The 5798-nt window shown below is 49.3% G+C and overlaps 1 pseudogene; it reads right to left on the bottom strand.

Moving 5' to 3' along the window:
• Positions 1-237: 237 nt before the first annotated feature.
• LOC146061873 (5S ribosomal RNA) lies at positions 238-356 on the bottom strand (annotated as a pseudogene).
• Positions 357-5798: the final 5442 nt, after the last annotated feature.

Genomic DNA, 5798 nt, shown 5'->3' with positions numbered 1-5798 from the left:
GGATACAATTTAATCGTATGTAAGGTTCGACAGAGTGGTCTATTGTGGACGCTTGACACAAAAGTAAAATTAATGTATATATAAATATAGATATACGCAGCCTCCGTCTAACAAATAGGTAAAAGGTACAGTGAAATAAATTGAGATGGAATACTGCTGTAGTAAGAAAGGAAAGGTATAGAATTGGTATAAATGTATGAGTTTGGGTCAGACACTGGGTGCTTCTGCTATTCCGTAGTATTACTACACCGGATATTCCCAGTGGGTCCCCCCTACAAGTACTAAGCCGGCCAATCACTGCTTAGCTGCTGAAATCGGTATGGGATCAGGCTATCCAATGATGTATGGTAGTAAGTTTACCAAGTGAGAGGGCACCTGTGTTGATACCCAAGGAGATGTAGAATGCTTCTGCTTTCAGAGGTGTCACCAGTAAGTCACCCTGTTACCTGCCTGTATTGCAGGGGGATTTATGGTATGACACAACTGATGAGAGAGCATGGAACTAGATAGATCAATAGGAAGTGGGTAGGTGTCTCCGGCGTGTCTCACCTTCTGCTGTCCACCATCTACTGATAGTATCCAATGGTGGATGAGAGAGGCGAGTAACGTCCACCCCTTCCCTGAGGTATAGGTTTTTGGGCGTGAGTGAGTAAATAGGAGACAGAGGGAAAAAGGGGGAGGGGGGGGGAGGGACAAAGTGGTGGAAATGAGAATAGTATTAGTAATTTGAATACCGGTTGGTATAGGTACACAGATTTGGCAGATTCTAAGATAAAACAGTGGATGTATCCTCTTTGCTGATGCAAATGGTTTGTCACCAGTATCAGTATAATTTTACTGGGACCACTGTGACAACCTGAGGAATGTAATCCTAAATTGCCTGGTCTGTATGGTTTTAAGAGGATTTTATGGGTAGATTGACATCTGTCATTCCCCTGACTCGGACAAAATAGTCAAAATCAGTCTAGAGGTGCTATTGCACAGTAATGAAAATAAATTGCGGAAAAATATATATATATATATATATATATATATATATATATATTGCAGAAAGATATTTTGCAGACAAATATATTGCAGAAAAAATATATGGCAATTGTATATTAAATTAGCTTTTGCCTTACACTGTTCACAGAGAGGACAAATATTCCACAAGGTGTCAGATTGCAGAAAAATATATTGCAGAAGAATATGGCAATTATGTATTAAATTAGCTTTTGCCTTACATTGTTCACAATAATTCGACATTCGACATATATCCTGTGTCCAGTGTGTCCAGTGTGACGACATATATCCAGTCTCCAGTGTGACGACATATATCCAGTCTCCAGTGTGACGACATATATCCTGTGTCCAGTGTGACGACATATATCCTGTGTCCAGTGTGACGACATATATCCTGTATCCAGTGTGACGACATATATCCAGTGGCCAGTGTGACGACAATATATCCTGTGTCCAGTGTCACAAGTCACAACATATATCCTGTGTCCAGTGTGACATGTAATGTGTGCGGCATATATGCTGTGTCCAGCGTGACATAAATCCATTGTCCAGTGTGACGACATATATCCTGTGTCCAGTGTGACGACATATATCCTGTGTCCAGTGTGACGACATATATCCTGTGTCCTGTGTGACGACATATATCCTGTGTCCAGCGTGACATATATCCATTGTCCAGTGTGACGACATATATCCTGTGTCCAGTGTGACGACATATATCCAGTGGCCAGTGTGACGACAATATATCCTGTGTCCAGTGTCACAAGTCACAACATATATCCTGTGTCCAGTGTGACATGTAATGTGTGCCGGCATATATCCTGTGTCCAGCGTGACATATATCCATTGTCCAGTGTGACGACATATCATGTGTCCAGTGTGACGACATATATCCTGTGTCCAGTGTGACGACATATATCCTGTGTCCAGTGTGACGACATATATCCTGTGTCCAGTGTGATGACATATATCCAGTCTCCAGTGTGACGACATATATCCAGTCTCCAGTGTGACGACATATATCCTGTGTCCAGTGTGACGACATATATCCTGTGTCCAGCGTAGGGTTACCACCTTTTTGTTGAGAGATTCCCAGACATTGGCCCACCCCTTGACACACCCACTGACCCACCCAAGTCCCGCCCCCAGCCCCGCCTTATGTTGATTTTTTTTAAACCTTTGCTTCAATTTAATTCTTGATTTTCCATACCATAATGCCAGTTACATGTTATATCACACACATTAATGGACATTACAAGTTATGCCACACATTGTGATGCCAATTACATGTTATGCCATATACCTCAATGGCCATTACACATTATGCCAGGACTCAACCAATTTTTTGCAAACGAAGGACAACATGGACAGTGCGCGCCGAAGGCGCGCGCCAAAATTTTCAACATAATGCCGACACACTGCACACCTATTATATAGTATACCACATGCCATAATGGCCATTACAAGTTATGCCACACATCGTGATGTCAATTACATGCTATGCCTTATACCTCAATGGCCATTACACATTATGCCAGGACTCAACAATTTTTTTGTAAACGAGGGACATTATGGACAGTGCGCGCCGAAGGCGCGCGTCAAAATTGTCAACATGCCAAGGGGCTTCATGCTCGATGCCAAGGTGGACTGAATTTGCTCGTTGCCAAGGGGGACAGAACTGTGCAGTGGCCCACTCCTGCCCACTCCTGGCTCCCCACCGCTATTTGCAATTCAATGCACCACCAGTAGTGTGCAGCAGGGAGGGTATCTGCAGTGGGGTAAGAGGGTAGCTGGGTGAGTGCAGGAGGGTGGGAGAGTGGGTGGGAGTACACCATACTTAGCCAGGCCAGCCGATGGTTAGCCGGCCCGCTCACCTCTCCCCCCCACCTCCTCCCAGTGTGCGTCCGTGTGCAAACCCCCCCTCCTGCCTGTGCTGACACACCGACGAGCCCTCCCCTCTGTCAGTGTGCGCAGGGGCGGATCTAGGCTTTTCTCCTAGGGGGGGCGGTTTACTCTTATTTTAACCCTCCCCTTCCCAATCCGACTCCTCCCCTTCTTAGTCTAGATCCAACCCCTTCCATAACAGTAGCAATTAACCAGAGCTATGCAAGAGCCCTGCTCTGTTAATAGATGTTCGCCCAATTTTGGCACCTGTCGGGAGACTAGGACTGGCAGCTAGGAGCTTGTGTGCTGTCTGGCTGACACCAGACCCCTGACACTCACCGAGCGGGGCTGGCTGCTCCGGGCCGCTGGAATCTTGTGTGCTACGGCTGGTCGGCTGCCTTGCTAACACCTGGCCGCTGACGTGCTGCAGCATCCTGGCTGACACCCGCTGTGCAGGGCTGGCCGCTACAGGCTGCCGGGACAGCGTGTGCTGCGGCTGCCTTGCTGACACCCAGCTGCTGACGTCTTGCGGCTGCCTGAATGACACTCGCCGCGCGGGGCTGGCCACTCCGGGCTGCACGGAACTTCAGGGGCAAATATAGACTTTTCCTAGGGGTGGCGATCGCCCCTGTGCGCACCGCCCACCCGCTCACGGCTCCCCCGCTATGTACGGGAGAGAGACGTGCTGTCACTGTGCTGCTATGTAATATTCATATCTCCCGCTGCTGGACCACTAGCCAGTGGGCGCTCGCGGTCCAGCAGCCACCAGTTGATTGGCTGCTGGACCGCAAGCGCCCATTGGCTAGTGGTCTAGTAGATAAATGATTATTCCATAGCAGCACAGACAGCACCTCCTCTCCGAGTCCCGGACAGTGCACAGCGGGGGAGCCGTGAGCGGGCGGGCGGTGCGCACATGGACGCACACTGACGGGGGGCGGGCGGGGAAGCATTCCCAGACATTGTATCGTCCGGGTCAGCCACCCGTCCGGACTCCGGACGCCGGTCTCAATTACCGGACTGTCCGGAGTAATCCCGGACGGGTGGTAACCCTACCCACTGTGCCCACTGCCCCCACAGCCCACTGCCCGCCCACCCCACTGCCAAACTTACAGCACTGAATAATACTACTGATCCTGTGTGCCCACATCCTGCCCACCACACTGTCACTGCTGAACTTACAGTACTGCTGAGTGCTGAATAATACTCAGTCTACTGCGGATGCATCATTCATCATACCACAGCGCTCACCGCCGGCGCGTCCGACTCGAGTCAGGCAGCCGCACTCCGTCTCACGTGTCACCGCAGCTGCTGCCCGCAGGAGGTGCCGGGGGGAGGAGTCGGACACCACGTCACACAGTGACACACACAGTGTCCCGCCTCCCTCCTCCTCGCAGCGAGCGCCACGGCGGTGTGACCGAGTGTCACTCAAAATGAATAGCTGCTGAAGAGGACGAGTCCCGAGTCTTCCGACCTGTGTGTCACCGCCCCACGGCCGCCGCCCCCTGCTTCATCACGTGGTGGGTCAGGTGGGCACTGCAGCGGGTTAGTTATGTGAATACACACTGTCTGTGATGGCTGCCCGCACCGCCTCAGTAATGTAATCGGCGGTGCCGGCGAAGTGGCTGGGCGGGGGAGAACAATTCCCGGACTATGTATAGTCCGGGACAGTCACCCTTCCGGACTCTGGACACCGGTGTCAATTACCGGACTGTCCGGAGTAATCCCGGACGGGTGGTAACCCTAGTCCAGCGTGACATATATCCATTGTCCAGTGTGACGACATATATACTGTGTCCAGTGTGACGACATATATCCAGTGGCCAGTGTGACGACAATATATCCTGTGTCCAGTGTTACAAGTCACAACATATATCCTGTGTCCAGTGTGACATGTAATGTGTGCCGGCATATATCCTGTGTCCAGCGTGACATATATCCATTGTCCAGTGTGACGACATATATCCTGTGTCCAGTGTGACAACATATATCCTGTGTCCAGTGTGACGACATATATCCTGTGTCCAGCGTGACATATATCCATTGTCCAGTGTGACGACATATATCCTGTGTCCAGTGTGACGACATATATCCAGTGGCCAGTGTGACGACAATATATCCTGTGTCCAGTGTCACAACATATATCCTGTGTCCAGTGTGACATGTAATGTGTGCCGGCATATATCCTGTGTCCAGCGTGACATATATCCATTGTCCAGTGTGACGACATATATCCTGTGTCCAGTGTGACGACATATATCCTGTGTCCAGAGTGACATATATCCATTGTCCAGTGTGACGACATATATCCAGTGGCCAGTGTGACGACAATATATCCTGGGTCCAGTGTCACAAGTCACAACATATATCCTGTGTCCAGTGTGACATGTAATGTGTGCCGGCATATATCCTGTGTCCAGCGTGACATATATCCATTGTCCAGTGTGACAACATATATCATGTGTCCAGTGTGACGACATATATCCTGTGTCCAGTGTGACGACATATATCCTGTGTCCAGTGTGACGACATATATCCAGTCTCCAGTGTGACGACATATATCCTGTGTCCAGTGTGACGACATATATCCTGTGTCCAGCGTGACATATATCCATTGTCCAGTGTGACGACATATATCCTGTGTCCAGTGTGACGACATATATCCAGTGGCCAGTGTGACGACAATATATTCTGTGTCCAGTGTCACAAGTCAAAACATATATCCTGTGTCCAGTGTGACATGTAATGTGTGCCGGCATATATCCTGTGTCCAGCGTGACATATATCCATTGTCCAGTGTGACGACATATATCCTGTATCCAGTGTGACGACATATATCCTGTGTCCAGTGTGACGACATATATCCTGTGTCCAGCGTGACATACATCCATTGTCCAGTGTGAAGACATATA

The sequence above is a fragment of the Crinia signifera genome, chromosome 2, assembly GCF_055691185.1.
Source record: "Crinia signifera chromosome 2, ASM5569118v1, whole genome shotgun sequence".
Classification (NCBI taxonomy): domain Eukaryota; kingdom Metazoa; phylum Chordata; class Amphibia; order Anura; family Myobatrachidae; genus Crinia; species Crinia signifera.
Note: the sequence above shows the minus strand (reverse complement) of the source record. Positions and strands in the feature narration are given on the sequence as shown.